General features: G+C 46.6%; 1 pseudogene; it reads right to left on the bottom strand.

Moving 5' to 3' along the window:
- Positions 1-498: 498 nt before the first annotated feature.
- Positions 499-22,179, bottom strand: LOC136470670 (subtilisin-like protease SBT1.4; annotated as a pseudogene).
- Between the last annotated feature and the right edge of the window lie 480 nt (positions 22,180-22,659).

The following is a 22,659-nucleotide window of genomic DNA, read 5'->3' as shown; positions in this document are numbered from 1 at the left end:
ATATACAAACTTTCCATCCCAAATAAGTGATTAGGCACCATTAGCTGGGTAGTGGAAGGTGGACGATTTGGACAGGAGCCATGGGGTAAGGGGGTAAGGTAGGGGAGACAATGTCCACTAACTACTAGGCACTTAGAACCCTGCCAAACGTGCCCTAACTACTAGGCACCTAAAATCACTTGCCCAAAAAGGGGGAACATATATCCTACAACTAGGTGTTTTAGCAAACTCCAGCACCCAATTTGAAAAGGATGAAGGAACGGCGAGTGCGATAAGGTTGTGTGCTTACATTCACATCAAGAGTAGTACTCATATATAGTGATGTAAGTTCTACTTGTTTGAAGTCATTGGATCGAGCTAAAAATTAATAATCGAGCTAAACCAAACTCACAACCGAATCATGAAAGCGAAGTGTGCTGCAATGAGGCAGCGTACCCACAATCAGTAGCTTACAGCAAAATAAAAGACACGCACACACAACACATAAATATAACCGCATCACATTGCCAACACCTGGCTCTGTTCTTCCACCGGCCAGGTGATGGCAATAGGGCTTGTCACCTTATACTTGCCATCGCTCCACACAATCGACCCGAATGTGTACTTCTCAGTCACGTTCACCCCTTTCAGCGGCATGAAAGTGACCTCATACTTATGCGTCCTGTCCAACGCGGTGAACACCAAAATCTACGGCATCACCGTGACACGCATGCCGGCGGGGCTGGTAACATGGACATTGTACCCATCCATGAATTCCCTCCTAACGTCGTGCATAATGCGCCGCTGCTAGACCGCTTTCTTGTGGGAGCTGAATACCACCGAGAAGGCTGGGTAGATGAAGTCACCGACGGACCCTTGCGCTTGGAACATTCGGTCTCTGAGCCGTCTCTCGTGAAGATGCCGATCTTCTTGGAGGTGTAACCGAGCGCACATAGGAAGGAGACATAGTCATCGGCGTCGGCGTCGTACACGAGGCCCGGGTCGAGGGCGTGGTTGGGGTCCACATGGCCAGCCGCCCTCACCGATGAACGGCGTGGATGCCTTGCCGATGGACATGTCCTTGATGATGTTGTCGGTGTTGTCCACGTTATACGCGGTGGTCACCAGGGTGGACTTGATCACCGCTAGGCTCCACTTCAACCACACCTCCCGGAGCATCGCGGCGATGCCACTCATGTGCGGACACGACATGGACACGACCAAGATGTCGACGCCTAGGGCGGTGATGTCCGGTTTGAAGATCTCCGGCACTTGGGGGTGTTAGATAATCTACTGCTACCTTGTGTGAACACAGTAAGGGAAGGCGGCATCGAAAGACCCCCTACCGTGATACTATAGCCGCTGTAGGTGCAGGCGTCGCACGACTCACCTGCAGCACTATAGCCACATGCAGAGGCCGGCGCAGAGTCAGCCTTGTATGTTATCTAGTTACTGTTACAGCATATGTATTGTACTAGGACTAGATGGATAGAGTTATATAAATAGACTACCACGGCAACTTAGTAAAGAGAGTTTAGATTTGCCATCTCCCAGGCTGGGCTTCGACCAACGCTGGTGTCTTGTACTGCGTGTGCATGCTCTGTTTTCCCTTCTTCTTCTAGCTCTAGCCATAGTGTGTGGGGACAGACAATGCATGTTCATGGTCAGCACGGCTAGTGGGTGCTCGGCAACACTAGCGGGTGCTCGGCAAGACTGGTGAGTGGTTCACTCACCTGAGCTGGTGATCCTATGGGCCAACAAGTGATATCAGAGTCGTACAAGTGTCGTCGCTAGACAAACCACTGGCGATGACGGGTGGTTCGAAGATGGGCGATAGCAGTGGCACTACTGTGGCTGCCTAGCCATGACCGAAGGTCATTGTTCGCATGGTGCAGGAGGTCAGCCACACCAGTTGGCTGCCGCTGACTCGCACAAACTATGAAGAGTGGTCGATGACCATGAAGGTCAAGCTCAGAGCCCGACGGCTCTAGAATGCTGTTGACAAGGGCACCGACAATGAGGAGGATGACATGTCAGCATTGGAGGCTATCCTCGCTGCTATACCAATGGAGTATAGGGAGCCGTTGGGGGTGAAGAGCTCGGCTAAGGAGGCATGGGAGGCTATTACGACGACACGCGTCGGTTCCAACCGCGCAAAGAAGGCGACGGTCCAGCTTCTGAAGCAGGAGTACACCAACCTCAAGTTCAAGGATGATGAAATGGTGGAGGACTTCTCCCTCCGCCTGTAGATGCTCATTAGCAAGCTAAAGAGCCACAGCATCACCATTGACAAAGAGGAGGCGGTCTCCATATACCTCCACTCTATGCTGGCAAAGTACATCCAGATCACTCTCTCCATAGAGACGATGCTAGACTTATCCACCCTCACCATTGAGGATGTGACAGGCCGTCTGTGGGTGGTGGACAAGCACCTAGAGTAGGCGACAGCAACGAAGGACGGCGAGAAACTCCTACTGACAGAAGAGGAGTGGGCTGCTCAGAGGAACTCTAGGAAGGCAGCCTCCTCCAGCCTCGATGGTGATGGCAAGCGCCGCAGCAAGGCTTCTTCGAAGAAGAAGCAGGTCGACCCCAATGCCCGCCGGCATTGCAGGAAGATGGGCCATTGGGCACGGGAGTGCCCAAATCGCAAGCAGGAGAAGAAGGCTCAGGCTCACCTGGTGCAAGCCGATGATGAGGATGAGGCCACTATCCTAATGGCGATATTCTGTGCACTACACGACATCGAGACCGAGGAGAGGGAAGAGGCGATGACGGTGAAAGGACCTAGGAAGGCCCTAAAGACCGTCAACCTCGATGAACCACGTGCCCAAGTCCACCTCGGATGTGTGGGTGCCGACCAGGAGCAGCGGTGGTATCTGGACTCTAGTGCCAGTAACCACATGACAGGCTCCAAGGCATCCTTCTCTGAGCTCAACGATGATGTTACCGGTACAGTGAAGTTTGGTGATGGCTCAAGGGTGGCTATCTAAGGGCGTGGCACCATCATCTTCAGGTGCCAAAACGGGGAGCACCATGTGCTAATAGATGTATATTACACCCCACAGCTACATTCCAGCATCATTAGCATTGGTCAGCTGGATGAGCGCAGTAGCGAGGTATTAATCAAGGACAGAGTCCTTAGGATCAGGGACCGGGAGCAACGACTTCTCGCCAAGGTGAAGAGGTCTCTGAACCTGTTGTACTTGCTCGACCTAAAGGTAGAGCAGCTAGTGTGCCTAGCGGCAAGGCACTTCGAGGAACCGTGGATGTGGCATGCCCGGTTCAGACATCTCAGCTTCGATGTGCTTGGTCAGCTAGAGAAGATTGTCCGAGGGCTACCCCACATCAAGTATGGAGGTGAGCTGTGTGATAGCTGCCTGGCCAGGAAGTAGAGGAGGCTACCATTCCCAAAGGTGACCAAGTTTTGCGCGAAGGATGCTCTCGAGCTCATCCATGGTGACCTCTGTAGGCTGATCACGCCTGCTACAAATGGTGGTCGATGGTACTTCCTCCTGCTCGTAGATGATTACAGTCGCTACATGTGGCTACAACTCCTGACGAGCAATGACGAAGCGGCGGCGGCGATCAAGAAGTTCAAGATGCGCACGGAGGCTAAGAGCAGCAAGAAGCTCCATGTGCTGAGGACTGATCGCTGCGACGAATTCACTTCGGTGGAGTTCACTGCATACTACGCGGATCACGGTGTGGGGCAACACCACACCGTGCCGTACTCGTCACAATAGAATGGCGTGGTGAAGCGACGGAACCAGACGGTGGTCGGTATGGCCTGATCCATGATGAAGGCCAAAGGCATGCCGACAATGTTCTAGGGGGAGGCAGTGACCATGACGGTGTCCATCCTCAACCGTGCTCCGACCAAGGCCCTGACAGGCAAGACGTCGTTCGAAGCTTGGTATGGGCGCAAGCTGAGTGTGTCCTTCCTCCGGACATTCGGCTGCATCGGCCATGTCAGGAAGATGAAGCCGAACCTCACCAAGCTAGAGGACAGGAGCACACTGATGGTGTTCCTAGGCTACGCGGAGGGTACCAAGGCGTATTGGCTCTACGACCCACATGGAGACAAGGTGCTTGTCTCGTGCGATGTCATGTTCGATGAGGAGACAGCTTGGGACTAGAGCAGTCCAAGCACAGGGGAAGCTGGTAGCTTCACCAACACCTTCGTCGTCGAGCACCTGATCATCCACGGTAGTGGAGACGCTGGGGAAGAGGTGTCGAGCACTTAGGGAGGAGCACCGAGAACTCTGGCGGTAGAGCCGAGCACTCCTAGGGCAGTGTCGAGCACTTCGAGAGGGATGCCAGGCACTCATGAAGGGATATCGAGCATGCTAGGAGTGGTGCTAGGAGGTTCTATAGTGGTGGCGACCACTCCAGGATGGATGCTGAGCACTCCCATGGCGGAGCCAAGATGTCTTGCAGTGGTGCCGACCACTCTAAGACTAAGGCTAGGCACTCCTACAGTATGGCCAAACATTGTAGGAGTTATGCTGAGAAGTCTAGAAGAAGTGCCGAGCATAGAACCTAGGGTGCCAAGCACTTTAGGTACTATACCGAGCACTCTGGCGGAATAGGGAACTCCATCGATGTCGATTGAGTTCGCGTCACCTCCAAGTGACATCACTGAGTTCGTGGATGCCTTCCATGAAGGTGAGGAGGTGCGGTTCCATTGGCTGGACGACATCGTTGGTGGCACAGGACCCTCAGGACTGGCTGGTCGGCTACACAATGACGCAGAGCTACTGCTTGTCAGTGTACAGGAACCACCCATGTTTGCGCTAGCCGAGCGGGATAGAAACTGGCGATGGGCGATGCTGGAGGAGATGAAGGCGATCGAGAAAAATGAGACTTGGTAGCTCGTCGATCCACCTCTAGGATGTCGTTCGATCAGCCTGAAGTGGGTGTACGAGGTCAAACGGGACGAGCTCGATGCCATTATCAAGCACAAGGCATGTCTCGTCGCCCGAGGCTTTGTTCAGCGCGAGGGTATAGACTTCGAGGAGGTCTTTGCGCCAGTAGCGCGCGTGGAGTCGGTCCGTTTGCTACATGCTTTGGCAGCAGCAAAGGACTGGCGCGTCCATCACTTGGACGTTAAATCGGCCTTCCTCAACGGCGAGCTGGCGGAGACGGTCTTCGTCAGGCAACCTCTAGGTTTCGCTGTCATGGGAGAGGAGCACAGGGTGTTCCGACTGCGCAAAGTGCTCTATGGGCTGCGGCAGGCCCCCTGAGCATGGAACGTCAAGCTTGACGCCACGCTGGGTGAGCTTGGGTTTCAGCGGTGCGCAACCGAGCACGCGCTCTACACGCGGCGACGGGAGAAGGAGGAGCTCGTTGTCGGCATGTATGTGGATGACTTAATCGTCACCGGCGCGCGCACGGAGGACATCAACAGCTTCAAGCGCGAGATGGTGACTCGTTTTCGAATGAGTAATCTCGGCGCACTCTCCTACTACCTCGGCATTGAGGTGAGACAGGGGAAGGAGGAATTCATGCTCGGTTAGAGCGTGTATGCCTCCAAGCTGCTGGAGCGGAGCGGTATGGCTGAGTGCAAGCCATACGTGACTCCGATGTAGGAGCGGCTGAAACTGATGAAGGCTAGTACCGCGGCGATGGTAGATGCAACACTCTACCAGAGTATCGTCAGCGGTCTACGCTACCTAGTCCACACGAGATCGGATATTACGTTCGTCGTGGGCTACGTCAATCGCTTCATGAAGGATCCCAGAGAGGATCACTGGGCTACGGTAAAGCGGCTACTGCGCTACGTCAAAGGGACGGTGGATCTTTTCCGAGACTGGTGGGAGTGGGCTACAACTCACTCTGTTTAGCGATGCAGACATGGCGGGGGACATCGACGGACGACGAAGCACCTCTGGCGTGCTCGTTTTCCTCGGATCGGCCCCAATTTCATGGTTGTCGCTGAAACAGAAGGTGGTGGCGCTATCTACGTGCGAGGCAGAGTACGTAGCGACGGCCACAGCGGCTTGCCAAGTTGTGTGGCTACGCCGGCTGCTGGGCGAGCTGACCGGCGTGGAAGCTCACCCACCAGCACTGACGGTGGACAACCAGCCCACCATTGCCATCGCGAAGAATCCGGTTCTGCACGACCGGAGTAAACACATCGACGTGAAGTTCCACTTCCTCAGGGACTGTGTCGATGGAGGATAGATCGTCATCGAGTTCGTTAAAACTGGTCGGCAACTCGCGGACGTCCTCACCAAGCCGCTCGGACGTCTTCGACTCGCGGAGCTGAAGGAGATGATCGGCATGGAGTTGATACAAGGGTTAGCAGTAGGATTAAGGAAAGATTGTTAGATAATCTACTGCTACCTTGTATGAACACAGCAAGGAAAGGCGGCGCCGAAAGGCCCCTGCTGTGATACTGTAGCGCTGCAGGTGCAGACGCCGGCTCACCTGCAGTACTGTAGCCACATGTAGAGACCGGCGCAGAGTCAGCCCTATATGTTATCTAGTTACTGTTACAGCATGTGCATTGTACTAGTACTAAATAGATAGAGTTATATAAATAAACTAACACGATAACTCGGTAAAGAGAGTTCATATTTGTCATCTCCTACACAGGGACTGGTGATCCTGTGGAGCAACAGAAGGTTGGAGCCGCGGCTGGAGAAGGTCACCATTCTTGGGAAAGAAGGCGTCCGGCCGACGATGGTGCCGTTGAGCACGATCGTCGCAACCGGGGATGGTTGCGCCGCTACCTCAAAATCTGGACGCCGGCGGGAAACGTCACGGAAGTGGCGGGGAGGATATGAGCAACAGGCGTCATGTGCTCGCCATACTCTTTAGCGGTCATGAGGATTGCTCCCACGCCACCGGCGAGCCTGACAGTCTCTCCCTGCGCGCCATGTGTCCAGGGCCAGTCTGCCTGGCACAAAACGATCTTCCCCGAGACCAAGCTGGCACTGAGCTTCCCAGATTCACAATATTCAGATCCTACGTCTGCACTGAAGACGAGCGGGATCCTACGTCCGCACAATATTCAATGCCTGATTCCCTCAGGACTGTTCTTCATGATAAGTGCAAGGTACTATGGGATGGTGAATTCTGTCATGTACATTGTTTCGCAGATATCTTGAATTCTGCTGTGAGGGCAGACACGAGGGAGATCTCCAAGACAGGCATGATCTGGGCGCTCACGCATGTCGTGCAGCTCGGCAGAAGCATCGTACTCCTAGTCGTCATCGTGGCATAGAGGTCTGGCAGTAAGTTCTGGGGCTTTCCGCTGTTCGCTGGAACTGTACAAGTGGCCATAAGTCTGTGTTGGATGAGAAATGTGATTTATCAGAGCTGTGTCCTCAACTGAGGCCTTGTTTAGATTACAAGTTTTTTCACTCTCTCTCCATTACATCAAATCTTTAGACATATGCATGGAGTATTAAATGTAAATAAAAAAATAACTAATTACATAGTTTGATTGTAAATTATGGGACGAATCTTTTGAGCTTAGTTAGGCCATGATTGGACAATAATTGTTAAATACAAACGAAAGTGCTACAGTGCCAAATACTGATTCCTAACCTCAATCTAAACCAGGCCTGATGAGGCAACTTGATGAGTATGATATAGACAGGTATAAACTTGTTTCCGGCTCTCCTCCTGGTGCTGCTGCTGTTGAGTGTAAGCCAGCACGGGCAAGCTGGGTTGTGCTAGACAAGGATTTGAAGCAGGAGGAGAAGCGTGGTGTGGAAGAGCATCAGTGCAAGCGGGAACTTCCACTGTCTCGAGTTCGGACTCTGGGACGTCTCCATTTTCTGCCTCTGAAACAAACGGTTCTCTGAAGAAAAAGGAGCAAGCAACGAAGGATAAAACTCAGCATTCAGATGTCAATATTTCTAATTCAGACAGTGAAACAGTGAGCCCTCCAGCAAATTTCTCAATTCAGCCATGGATGTCTGATTTTCTACAGGGAGCGTCCTCAAGATCACTTGGTAAAGTTCCACGAAAAACCCGTACTGCAACTACAGATGCTTTGCTGGAAAAGATTTCCATGCTGGATCTCCTGCATGAAATTAGTGCTATGAGAAGCTAGTCAGACTTAAACTTCGGAGATGCCAGGGATGCTGTCTCGTTGGCAAGGAATGCACCTGCCGGACCACCTCCACTTTGTTCAATACTAGTACGGTGGCGTGCGCATTCGCGCGCCCATGTGGGCTACCGGTATTTGGTTTGGGCTTTGTCGGTAGGTGGGCCTGGTGTATGAACGGTCCATACTGCTAGATCACGGACCGAATGTGTTGGAAATGCTGATTTACCGTGTCTCGATCGTTGATCTTAGTTCATGTATTCATAGGAATGGTTTAAGGTGCTAATCTGTGGTAGTAGGGAACACTATATTAGTGACTAAGTAATAATGTGTTGCTGTGTGGCTACTGGAACATGCAGTTTGTTGGGCTATTGTATGCCTTAGGGAAGACTTTTGTAGGAGTAACAATGCAGTGTCATCGACCTCTTTTGTACATTGAACCATAGCATGTGCTTTATTTTTCTGCTGTTTGTTCACGAACCAAGGTATGACATATATTTGCGGAGGATTAGTAAGTAAGATTTGTGTGCACTGTGTGGTTATGGGCTGTGATCTATCTGGAGATCAATCTATTGGTTGTTCCTGGGATTCAATTGGGTGGTATTGAGACTGAGTGTGAGTGGTTCTAGAATGATATGTATTTAGTATTTAAGTTTTGCAAGGCTGTTTATAGCTGTTGCTGTGTCTGATTGGCTTCAATTTTGTGGCAGTGATATATTACAGTATTTATATGTAAGCCATGAAGTTTGGTAATGATTAGGGCCCAGTTTAGTTGCCGAAAATTTTGGCAAAACGACACTGTAGCATTTTCGTTGTTATTTGGCAATTAGTGTCCAATCATAGTCTAATTAGGCTTAAAAGATTCGTCTCGTGAATTTTGTCTAAACTGTGTAATTAGTTTTATTTTTTATTTATATTTAATGCTTCATGCATACGTCCAAAGATTCGATGTGATGGAGAATCTTGAAAAATTTGACGTTTTGGAAGGGAACTAAACAGGCCCTAGTATGTTGTACAATTGGTGAGTTCGTGCTATCATTGCGTCAAGCCAGTAGGATGCGTGAATTTGTAGACAGAAGTGTGGAGCCAGAAGGATGGGTGAATTTGTAGGGAGAAGTGTTGGTGGTACAAGATGGTGCTTGTTTATGATTTGTAATAGTATTAAACAGTATCATATCAACCATCAGGTGTCATATATGAGAAAATGATGACCTGGCACATTTGTTGTTTGATATGGTACTGATAAGGAGCACATACGATTGATGATGCACTGTTCATATATTGGTAAACTTGATAGGTCAGTAGGTGCTCAAGCACTGTGATAAGAAGCATTAAGATATGATATATTACAAGGACAGCAGGTGCTAAATTTACTTGTTTCATGGCCTAGTGATAAGGAGTACATATTATACAATATAGGGTGTCGATGAACTACTAAAGTTTGGCCTACTGAGAAAGAGTACATATTATACAATATAATTTGCTACTGCATTGGTAATGTTCATAGGTGGATAGGCAGGTGCTGGTGGTGCTCATGATGGACATGGATCAGTAGGCATCTATGTTGTCGTTGGAAGTGTCGAGCGTAGAACTGTTGTGTACACCTGGAAATTTGAACGCGCTGAGGCTGAAGCAGAGGAAAGTTTGCTTGGTTGCAGGATCAATGTCTGTTGCCTTTGTTGGAAATGATTCTTCATTCAGAGGCTGAGTCTGAGGTGCTGTTCAGTGGACCTGATGCAAAGAAGAGTATAATTTGTTGTTTGGTTTGGTTCAGGCGGAAACAGAATTGTATATTTCTGATATAATAGTAAAAGTCTGGCGTGGTTCATGATATTTAGTATTGGCAAAAATAGTACTGAGGGGGGTCTTTGGTTATACCTCGTAGGCGAGATGTTGCATCGTCGTCATCAGAAGAACAGAACATGCGCTCGCGGTCTGATGTGTTGAGTGCTGAATATCCTGTGAAATAGGAGAAAAGGTGTGTGAGTTTATAGTTTAGTACTGGTTCTGTACAAATGCATCGTGGTATTAGTGTGGTATGTATAATTACCTCGAAGTTCAGAGACACGGTCCTCAGGTGGCGTGTCTCTACCTCGCATTTGGTCGGTCAAAGTTTCATATGTTAGTGGCCAAATGTGCGCAATCTCACTCTGTCCGTTTAGTCCTCTAAGACCTATGTGTGCTGTGTTAGGAATTGCAGAGAGCTGGCCATGGGCAGTAATGTTGAAATCAAGCTCTGCTGGTATGAAGTGGATTTTGTTGATGGTACATAGGTTGTCAAAGAGCTTGTAAACTGTTGATGCACAGTACAGCTGTGGTGGTGTCCCAGAAACCTAGATGGTGAGTCTTTCATAAGGATCTGATAGGCGTTTGTCTCTAGCTAGGTGTAGGTTGAATGGAACAGAGGTAAGGATGTCTCAAAGCGGTACTACAGTTGATCCATAGTCTGGTTTCCATGGCACAAAAGTAACTATGAAATTGTGGACATACACAAAGCCATGTCGGAGCAGATGAGCCTTTGTTGCTGATGTAGGTAGGCGAAGAAAGTAGCATGGTCCATAGTATGACACATGCTGGACCTGAAGTGGGATTTGATGCTGGTTCTGGATTGCTTCAACCAGGTCGTAAGTATTGATCGAGGTTTGGATTTGTTCTGGAACACTTGCAAGGACTGTGTCGCTTAGCACAGTGGTGTTCAAATCTTTCAAGTCATTGATGTCGATAATCTTGAGGTTGGTGAATCGACGAGCTGCCATCTACACAGAGCTGAATGTTTTAATCAGTACGTATAATAGCATGAGTGTCAAAGAGAGTTCAATATGTAATAAGTTGTCGTTATATGCGCTATGTCTATAGTTTCTTTACATAGAAGCAGGTCAAGTTTAGATTTATTCGCATGTGTACGGGTATGGAGCAGGCAAAGGCTTGGTAAGTCTTTGTTAGGTTTGCATCTATGAAAATCCAAAACAAATCTAGGGGAAACCATAGTGTACTGGCCGTTGGTTGTACAGTACTGTGAGAAAAGAGCACAAAGTTCATCTAGCAAGTAGTCTCTGAGTCTTGAATCAGGCAACACATGGTTAGGATCACCGATCATATCTCTGTACTGATAGATGATATCATCAGCTAGATGACGCCATACTTTTTCAAAGAAGGTATTTTCGTCACTCACTTCGCAGAACAGTAACATGGTGACAAATAAGCTTCGTAGCTGTGGTGAAGTGGCCCAAACTGCTGCTTCATCAAAAGCATTATACCATTCTTGATCATCATCAAGGAGCCCATGGGATCTGCATGCTTCTTTGAATGTACAGTGGTATGTGCCATTATGGAACCTGAGGTGTTCATAACTTGTTGCCCCTTTCACTATGAGTAGTAGCATCTGAAGGTAGTATCAGTCTCCAGCTGATGGATGCACATAGTGAAGACGGCCTATCTTACCATGTTGTTGCTTTCGTTTTGTCCAGCTTCGATCTCTCTAATCCCATATCCATTTGGAGGGAAACTCTGGATAGGTTAATGTCCTAGCTTCAGGGAATATTTCATTGCATACAAACCACTGAGTCAGCATTGTTCTCCTCAAAAATTCTGCGGACACTAACTTGTCCATTTTGGCTCGGGCACTAAAAGTTATGAAGTTTTCATTGGGAAGATGTACGAGCATTCTTTCTACTGCTGGCTAATGCCTGTGAATATCATATCCAAACATTCTCCAACATGCATCTTGCTCACAAATATATCTACAATCAAGATATTCTTTTACTTCATTTATAGTCTGTGTTCCATCGTCATATGGTGCATGCTGACCTCTTTGGACCCTTTGTAGATAAGCCTTACTACAATCTGCTCTTTTGGTCACATACTTGAAGAGGTACTTGATAAAGGTTGTTTTATTTCACCACTCAACATTTATGTGTGCCTGATATTTTTTTAATAGAAGCATGTTATATGGTACGACCCATCTGTTATCCAATTGAAGACCACTCTTGCATACAAAGAGGCTATTTTGAGTCCTTTTATACACAACAAAACCACCAAAGGTAACTGTAGTCTCTGGCTAATATGGTTTAGGAAAATGTTTTGAGCACTTCTTGTTTTTCATGCATGGACACCTAGGATTGTCTTTACCGCAAGGTCCATGTATCATATGTTCTGCAACCAAGGCATAACCTAACGGATCTTGTTTTGGATTAGGGATCTCTACAAATACATATGTGTCTATCATTGTGGGAGTCAGATCAGATGTATCTTTGCAAGTCCAAAGAATTATATGCGCATGTGGAAGGCCACGTTTCTAAAACTCAACGGTATGAAGCACTGCAGTTAAATAGAAGGATCTTAGTATGTCAATGAGGACGTACGCACACAAACATAGGCAGGAAGGTTTATATGGAAGAAACAAAGGTTATAATACCTGCACTGCAAGGTCCAAAGGGTGTCCCACATCTAAGGTCATGCAGAAGCTCTTCTAATTTCATGTTGAAGACTCTGACAATCAGATCGTTTATGTCGCTTGGTTTTTGACCAGGTTCAAAGATAGCCTCGCTGATCTCTAACCACTTAAGATTACATGTAAATGTGATGAAGAAGTCAGGAGGTCCATATTCTCGGCAGATGGCTATACCATCATGATAGTTCTATATCATGTAACGCCTACCACCGGTATACGATGCCGGTAGCACAGTCATTTTCCCAACCTCACTACCTTCCTCTGATCCTCTACTTATTGCGTCATTGATTCCTTGGATACTCTCCATTCTGATATCAGCCTGGTGATCTACTATGTACTAGAGTCTATTTTCATCGACGCAAGCACGAGCATCAACCTTGGCTTGAGTTGATAAGGCTCCGTAACATAGATAAGGATTGGGTTCATTCTTTCTATAGTGAAACATGTAGCAATAATAATCCTGCATTGTTACTTTGACATGAGCATTTTGTGATGACTGAGTAGCTCTAGTATATAACACACCAGTCTGCCAACCGCGTTCAGCATATGAGAACAACAAAGGATATTGGAGCGCCATGAAAGCGGGGTGCAAAGCAGAGATTTGATGGAGGTCTCCTGTCTATTTTTGCACAATAATGTCTCGCTCAAATGCGTCGAGACTGAAATCACCAACTACAAGCATTGCTAATTGGTCAATGGTTGGTAAACTATATTGAGGTGGATCTCCATCTTTTGGCCCAACAATGCGGATAACAAAATCTTCAGCATCATTATCTGCCAATCTATCTCTAGCCATTCTGAACTGCTGCGCAAATGAGTTGAGTATCAAGCATGCTAGCCAAGGACTACACAATTGTAGGATCCAAATCTGATTCTCTTCTGTCCTCATGATCTAAAGAAGCAATTCGGTTATCAACTTCGCTGGATGTATCATATACATATAACTGAATAAACTTTGGAGAGTGACCATCTGGAGGCAGCATAGCACCAATGCGATGATGGATCTGTCTAGAAATTTTGAAAACCAGTGGACCCCTGCCATCGTTCATGGTTCGATCTATGTTGGCTCCCATAGAGGTGAATGCAAAAAGGCAATTGTATCGCCTTATATTTTTCATAAACTTATTAGAAATAGATCCTCCATCAAATGCTGCTAAAGATGCCAAGGGTTCAGGTCTAGGAAGAAAAGGCGGAATAACAACTCTACCTCCTTTACAATATTTGTTGTAGATAATAGATCCAGAGGCGCTTCGGGATTCTTGGTCAATCTTCTCAGCATGCCAGAAAACAGCACGACAGTTGCAGCATTCCTGGGTTGGTCCTCCATAGTAGGATCTACCAGGATATGACACTGTAGGTTGTTGATGGAAGAGATAGGTAAATATTGATAATGTAGGAATAGTTGATTGGGGCTGAAAACAGTGGTGAAGGTAATGAGGACATAAGGAGATAGGATTGTGACCTTTGAGAGCCTCTATGAACTCTTCATCAAATTGACCACACTATAGGTTAGAACTGTGCACGGTAGCAGCACCTGTATAGGAGACGTAGGTCTGAAACACGGTGGCATCTAAAGCACACTGAAACAATAGGTAGTATGATGACCGTAACAATACCTCCCCACACACGACGATGTTGGTTTAGGAGCTTTCTTCTTTTTTGTCTACAGGTTGTTGGATCAGGGCTCTATATACGAGAAGAGGAATTGTTGGCTAATTCAAGAACAGCATAGGTAAGAAGCAAATCAATATAAGAGTATCCCTAAATGTATTAGCCTATAGGCAGGAGGATACATATGTCCTCTTGCTCGGTGGCGCCTCGATGTGCCTGTAGCGGAGGCATCTATATGCAGTGAAGCATCTGCTGACAAATATAGGCATACATTGATAGCTATAATAAAACAATATAACAACCAGGCCTTTGGATACACCTCTGGACACTGGTCAGATAAGAAGGCGAATGACATAAAAAGCACTGTACATACATGAAAGTGGAGCAGGCATTTGAACTTGGTATTCCATAGACGATGAAGGCTGCGCATCTTATCATAGACATATAACAATGAAAGCAGGTCTTTTGATGAAAAAATAGATCATAACCAATTGCTTATCTAGTGGGTCTGGTTCATGAGGTTGTCTCGGTTTACCAACAACAAAATTACATGATCATGCATAAGGTAACAGACCAGGAACGGGGAGCAATGATTTCCTTTTTTTGTTTATAATGTAAGCACATAAGAATGGAGAAGGTGTGGACATATCTTAAGCGGTAAGAAAGAAACAATAAGGTGGCCATAAAGAATAAATAAGGAAGAAGAAGATTTGGAAAGCGACAAAATAAGCAGCATTACCTCTTTATTAACATAGCTGCACATACAATAGGGAGAACTAAAAAAACGTGAAACCTAAAAGATGAATGTAAACTTAGAAGCACCCTAATACTCAACCGTGGTAAACTAATAGGTAAGCTCATCTAGTAACTGATGTGCAAACATTGCAACATTTGAAAAAGACACTGGGTCCTCATTTGACGCTGCAACGACCAATCTGGCAAGCTGAGCCCCTCTATTAGCAATAGGCAACAAATAATGAGCTAGATCTCTATATAATTGCAGGCCATGGATGCTGTAGTCAATAACCAGAAATCCATATATGCTCTGTAAGACTATAAGAGTCTGCAATGCTGCTGCCTCATAAGCAAAATTATCATGTAAAGCATCATGAGCCTAGAAAAATAGTGTTTTGGAGGTTGTCTAAACTACATTGGCCGTAAGCTCAACCTTTATCCCATATATGTGTTCGCCACCATCACCTATTTCATGTATACAAGCTACATAAGGTAGACAGTAGCGGCGAGCAACCTCACGCAATATACAGAGATAGGAAAAATTGAGGGAGAACATGGTCACAATTTTGAACCAAATCAGCAGGCACAGGAGGCTTGTTCTAAAACAAATCAATTTCGTTGAAATAAATCGATTTTGTTTTATTTCAAAAACTGATTCACCTATGGAAAACTACAGGCATTTTTTGAAAAAAAAAATTAGACACACTCTATTTTTTTCACAAAAAACACCATGGCCAATCTTTGAATAGTTGCAACAACCATTTGCGTCCCTTGATTCATGTGGCAAGAACCCAAAAACAGCAGTAACATATCAGTGTAAGAATCTACATGAATCAGTAGCTGGAACAGAGTGTATTTGTGGTGGAGGAGCACCGTGTTACCTCAAGCCGAACAGTTTTGAAACAGCGCAGAACAAAGCGCAAGCAGGTATGGAACTCCCTGGCAGTAGCCCCCTTTCCCCCAACTGAATCCACCAAGAATGGCACACTCGGCGGAGGAAGGAGCAGAGCAATGGCGCAAATCAACTATTCCTCCATGAGATCCACCAATGAAGCCATTGGTAGAGGCGAACCCAAAGGCAAAACGGCGAAGCAAAGCCACGTTAGTGAAGGGGCGGACGGAAGGCACTCAGGAGAAGCGAGCAGAGGAAGACGATGTGCAGCGAAGAGGGTGAAAGGACGAGAGGGGGAACGACCAACGTCGTCGGGCCAAGAAGGCTGATCGGGCAGAAACTGAGGCGCTTCGGTAAGCGGCAAGAAGTCAAAGCAAGTGACATAGGAGACTAAAGCCAATGGAAGCTAGAAACTAAGCACCATCTGAAGCTAATTTAAGGAATCAGCACCCTCCATCCCGCGATCGAACGACGGGAAAAAATTATGTCGCCGTGGACAGCGCTTCTGGCCTAGGAGCATGCCCCCCTTGTCGGGATAAACGTCAGAACAAGACACCTGTTTTCTGGTTGAGGGACACATTCAAGTCTTCTCTGTTTATTCAGCCCATGAAATGTCTGCTGCTATGGTTTGCTGTACAGTTGAAGAATCTAATGAACTATCGTCTTCTACAATATCAGCGGCTTGGGGGCAAGCCGCATTTCAAGGAGAAGGGAATGTCAGCTATATGGGCCACTGGCTATTGATGGAGGGCCATGGGTCGTAGCCGCACCGAGGCCTGGTGCCTGCTTGGCCATACTCAGTATTAAGGATGAAAATGGAAAGGAAATATCCCGAACCAAACCGCATCATTTTCTACATTTGACCCGAGCGAATTCATATTTTCGAACAAAATACGGAATACTAAATTCAAATTTGAAATACAGAATACTAAATTCAAAATCGGATCAAATTCGGTTTAGGCTTTGTTCAACCGATTTCTAGTTTTCTACATTTTATTCGGAGTCTTCCGTATTCTAAATTCGGTTCGAACCGAATTTGGTCCAGCACGCAAAGGTGCATAGCAGTACAGCTCACTCTACGGCCCAGCCTCAATAGACAACATGCTTACCATTCGGCCATCTTTGATCTCATCCCCCTAGCCTGGCTGGCCCAGCTCCCTCCACTCCACCTGACTACAAACAAGTTGACAACCCTAAATCCCTAATCTCGTTCCCTCCCTGTCTCCTCCCCTTTCTATTCCCTGTCCGGCCCTGGCGCTGGCGGCGCCTCGACTCACCCCACCGCCAGACTGTCGCTCCCCTGCCTCTCCTCCACCATCGCCCGGTGCTCTGCTTCCCTCACGTCGAGCACCACTGCCCTGCCGGCGCTCGGCTCTCTCTTCACTCTCGCTTCCTCTCTCTCTCTGCCTCGCTAGACCGAAGCTCGGCGCCATGCCATCTAGGACTATCGCCGCTAGTTGAGCTCCCTCCCTCACCTCTGCTTCTCTCCCTCTTTCTCTCTTCCCCCCCCCCCTCTCTCTCTCTCAATTCGTGACGGCGCCGAAGACCAGAGCAGGGCACCGCCGGCACCAAGGCCGACGACGCACTCCACTCTCGGCTCTCCCTTCTAGCTCTCTCTCTCTCTCTCCCTCTCTCTATCGCTCTCTCTCTATCCCTTGTTTGACCGAGCAAGCCGCCGCCCCTCATCTACAATTGCCATCGCCGCTGGACACCACCCAGGCACGCAGCCACACGACCTAGCAGTGCCACCACTCCGCCCATTGATGGCACCCACTAGAGGAGGTGTTTCTGCTCCTACAATGAAAAGCAAGGGCAAGAATAAGACCAAGAGCGTGCACCACCTTCTTACGCCGCCGGCAGCTCTGGCAGCAACGGCTTCTCCCTCTCCAGCACCAGGTACTAATTCATCTCCTTCTATACTAAGGATAGATCCACTAGCACATGTAGTAAAGTTGATTCCTAACCTAGCTATCCATTTATGCCTTTACAAATGATATTAATTAATTACCTTGACAATGTCAATTTCAATCTCATTCAGTTTCTCTGTAATACTCACAATATCAGGTCTTTTTTACTATCATTGTCCAAGCAATTCAATGCTATCTGTGGGACGACTGCATTCAAGAACCATTTGAAGTCAAAACATAGTACTGTGAAGGGACAACAACAACTTAAAGTTGGTAAGAACCCTGGTTCTGTAGCAGCTCATGTTCAGCCTTTCAAATATGACCAAGAAGATAGCTTGAAGAAATTGAATTTGGCAATAACCATGCATGATATCCTTTCAATATAGTTGAGCATGAGTATCTTGTTGATTTCATAAAATCTCTCCGTCCTAGCTTTCCGATAAGATCTCGTGTCACTGTTATAAAAGAAATAATAGACAAATATTTTCAAGAAAAGGAAACTCTATATGCACACTTGAAAACTATGAATTGCCGCTTTAGTGCAACAATGGATATGTGGACCTCATGCCAAAACAAAGGATACATGTGTGTTACAATTCATTGGATAGATGGTAGTTGGCGTATGCAAAAGAGAATTATTGGTTTCTTCAATGTAAAAGGTAGGAATACGGGTGCAAAGTTGTCTGAGACATTCACTGAAGTTATGGTTAAATGGTACATTGAAAATAGACTATTTGCTTTGACTTTGGATAATGCTAGTTCAAATAAAGTGGCTATCAATGATATAATTTCAGATCTGAAAGAGAATGCTAATGGTTCCCTAGTGTGTGATGGGATGTGTTTTCAGGTTAGATGTGCCTACCATATTCTCAATTTGGTTGCTAGAGATGGGTTGAAAGTCATTTCAGGAACACTCAGCAAGGTCAAATCACTTGTACTAGCTGTGAAAGGGTCTCCATTGCAATGGGAAGAGCTTATGAAGTGTGCCACTGAAGCTGGGTTGGACACAAAGAGGGGTATTCAAATGGATGTTTCAATAAGGTGGAACTCTACCTATCTAATGTTGAGAGATGCCTTGTACTACAAGGATGCATTTATTAGGCTGAAGTCTTCAAATCGATGTAGGTATGCTAAGATTTCTCCATCTTCTGATGAATAGGACAATGCATTGATAATTTATGGTTGCTTGAAGAAATTTTATGATCTCACTAAAATTCTCTCTGGCACTTCATATCCTACTGCAAACTTATTCTATAGAGGTTTCTGTGATATAAAAGTCTTGCTTGATGACCGGTGCTTTAGTGAAGATGCTACAATTAGAGAAATGGCAGTTGCTATGAGTGCAAAATTTGAGAAATATTGGGAGCAGTCCAACATTGCTCTAGCTGTAACCTATTTTCTTGATCCTAGGTATAAGAAAAAGGCTCATAGAGTACTACATGAAGAAGTTCCATGGGGTTCATTATCAAGCTAAACTTGATGAGTTTATTAGTGTGGTAAAGAAACTGTACAACTTTTATAATATTAGTTCTGCTCATGCATCATCAAAGACAACTAGTGAAGTGGCTGCACCTGCACCTAGTAACACATTTGATGTATTAATGGGAAATACAGACCATGACCTAGAAGAATTCTTATATGATGCAAGTGAACCTGATGTGGTTGAGTCAAATGATTTGGAGAGGTATATGTTGGAACCACTACTGAAAATTGTTGGTGAGTTTGACATCTTAGCATGGTGGAAAAACAAGAGAGAAGAGTATCCTATCCTTTCACAAATTGTTAGAGATGTAATGGCTATACAAGTATCAACAGTAGCATCCGAGTCTGCTTTTAGTGCTGCTGGTCGTGTTGTTGATCCCTATCGTAGTCGTCTTGATCCCGAGATGGTACATGCATTAATTTGCACAAAGGATTGGGTTGCTGCAGCAAATAAAGGTGCTCATTTTATCTGTTTGTTCAGTTACACACTTGTAATTGAAGGAAAATAATGCTTTGATTTTTTTCCTTTCTATTTTTTTTGTTTAGATTCTAAAATGGTTGGATCAATTGTGAGTGATCTTGAGGTTGATGCTTTGACTAATGTTGTGGCTAAGCTAAAAACTGAGGTACGTTTATTGACTACTTGCTATGAAATATGCTAATTGCTACATCTAATTTTAATTCACTTTGCAAACTTATAGGACAATAACAAGGAGAGAGAAGAGTGTAACATCTCGGCCCAGGGCTTAACAGGATTAATAGGATACTTATACCAACAAGTTGTAACTTCTTTTCTGGAAGCCCATCTCTAAAAAACTCTGAGGTTAAGCGTGCTTGGCCTAGAGCAATTTCAAGATGGGTGACCGATCAGGAAATCTTTCTCGGGTGTGCACGAGTGAGGACAAAGTGTGCAGAAAAGACTTGTGTGGGTCTGTGAAGGTAGTCTATGTTCTAGAAAAGCTACCAGATGTAAGCAGGCCTAGCCTCATAGAGGTAGGACGTTATAGAATGGTATCAGAGCTAACTCTCGTAGTTTCATAGGCGCGTCTGTCGTAGTTGCGCAGGCATGATGCGCATGGCTAGAGTGGTCCTAGAGTGGTCACATAGCATGGCATATGCGTTGGCACTGGACACATGGATATGGCCAAGAGGAGATGTTCCTGGCTTGGGATTGACCAACGAGGACATCGGTCTCTTAAGGGGGTGAGGATGTAATATCCTGGCCCAGGGCTTAACAGGATTAATAGGATACTCATACCAACAAGTTGCAACTTCTTTTCCAAAAGCCCATCTCTAAAGAACTCTGAGGTTAAGCGTGCTTGGCCTAGAGCAATTTCAAGATGGGTGACCGATCGAAAAATCTTTCCCGGGTGCATATGAGCGAGGACAAAGTGCGCAGAAAAGACTTGTGTGGGTCTGTGAGGGCAGTCTATGTCCTAGAAAAGCTACCAGATGTAAGCGGGCCTGGCCTCATAGAGGCAGGACGTTACAAAGAGGACGCTGAGGAGGACAATGAGGAAGAAAAGACATAGAAAGTGATCCTAACATCATGGATGATGCTGATGAACTGTAGACGTTCATGTTCTATTAATTGCTTGTTCTAGACTTGTTATGTATTTGGTCGTACACTTGTTTAATGCTATGCACTTGAACTAGATCATACACTTATTAGTTGTGAACTTGTTATGTATTTGGTCGTGCACTTGTTTAATGTTATGCACTGTGGGTCAGTATTTTGTATTGAATTTTCACATACCGACCGTGTTCGACATAATTCCGCTCGAATTGGTTCATTTCTAAAATTCTAGATATTCCGTTAGTTCGTGTTTGTTTTCGTGTCTAGCTTGTCTGCTTTCGCTTTCGCTTTCGTATTTCAAATGTAAAAGTAGAAAACAGTTGAGGAGTTTTTTGACCGAGTTCGACTGTTTTCATCCTTACTCAGTATAAGAGGAGGCATTGAACCAGGAAGCCGGGATTGAACAATTATTAGAAGAAACCATCTCCTACCTACTGTTCCTCTTCCTCCTTGAGTCTCTCTTCCTCTGTACCCGGTTCGCTACTTCTAGTACCTTCTAGGACCTTCTAGTCTCTTCCTGATCTATTCCCTATTGCTTCTCTAATTCTATCCCCTATCTAGGCTGCTCTGATCTCTAGCCTCCCTTCCTCTAAGGTTCTAGACTCTGATTGTAGTTGAACCGAGTTGTTCTATGAATTGATTGAGGGGTGTTGCTAACACCGAGTGGCACGCTAGCAAAGAGCGACATGTCGGTGAAGGACTTGCCATTGCCGAGGACGATGGTCGCCGTGAAGTGATGGTTGATGGTTGACACCTACATCATGATGAACCATGGCGTAGTGTTTTTGACAGTAGATTCACCAAGGCCCTCGATGCCTACGGAGGCAAAAATGATAATGCCCTTGCGGACAGCGTTGAACGTGGCCATGGTGTTGCCATCTTCATACAACATTGGCTCGATGTCATTCAGGCCTATTGAGAAGGAGATGACATCAACCCCATCCTTGATGGCCTCTTCAAACGTGGCGATGACATCAGAGTCCATGCATCCATTCTCCTAGAGTACCTTGTATGTAGCAATGCACGTGCCGAAGGCCATGCCGATGGCTTTGCCTTTGGCATAGCTAAATAAGGAGGCGCCCGCGATGGCAGAACCAGCGGTAGTGGAGGCGGTGTGCGTGCCGTGGCCACTGGTGTCGAGCGGTGACTTGAGCACCTCAGCAATTGGCCCGTCCTCTGCCTCGTAGCCCTTGTAAAAGTACTTGCGCCGATGAGCTTGTTGTTGTAGTATGCGGTGGCATTGAACGACAACACCAAGACGCAGCCACCGCAGAACTTGGTGGGTGGGGCCGTCATCGATGGGTCGATGGCAAAAGATGCATCGTCCTTGGGGTAGATGTCGCTGTCGATGACGCCGATCACGACGTCTAAAGCAGCATTCGAGGATGGGAGGAGCCCACCGCCACCTAGCACATTCCTGAGGCCGAGGAACGACGGCGTCAGGGTGGTGTGTGGTCGACGCAGCCTATCGAGGACAATGGCGAACATAGAAGGCAGAGTGTTAGCAGTAGGCAATGAATAGAAGCAATTTGGGGAGAGGATCAGATGAACACCATTGCAATTAGGTAGGAAGGATGAGTGCTTGAGAGTTTAGAGTCTAATTACAAATTTCTTGATGATTCTCTCTCTCTGGTAGCTTATATTCTTGCATGGCTTTCAGCCGCAGGTGCACACAGGCATGCTCACATCCACTCAGCTCCAGTGAGATGAACATTGGGTCGGCGAGTGCGTGATCCAACCTGAGGTACATGGGCCGCCTCTTCTGATGTAGACATAGCAGATGGGCTGTTAACACCCTCGGTCCTTTGGAACCTGCTTGTCCCCAAGTAGGAGCTCTTGGGAAGGCTTGACGAAGCTTAAGCAAATTCTCCTAGGTTGCCATGTCAGATGGCCAACTAGACCATAGGATCAGGCCTTGCTCCACCGAGCCATTAGCAGTAGGAATGACACGATGCTGCAACACTTCCA

Source organism: Miscanthus floridulus, chromosome 8 (genome assembly GCF_019320115.1).
Source record: "Miscanthus floridulus cultivar M001 chromosome 8, ASM1932011v1, whole genome shotgun sequence".
Classification (NCBI taxonomy): domain Eukaryota; kingdom Viridiplantae; phylum Streptophyta; class Magnoliopsida; order Poales; family Poaceae; genus Miscanthus; species Miscanthus floridulus.
This window is presented reverse-complemented; position numbering and strand designations above follow the sequence as displayed.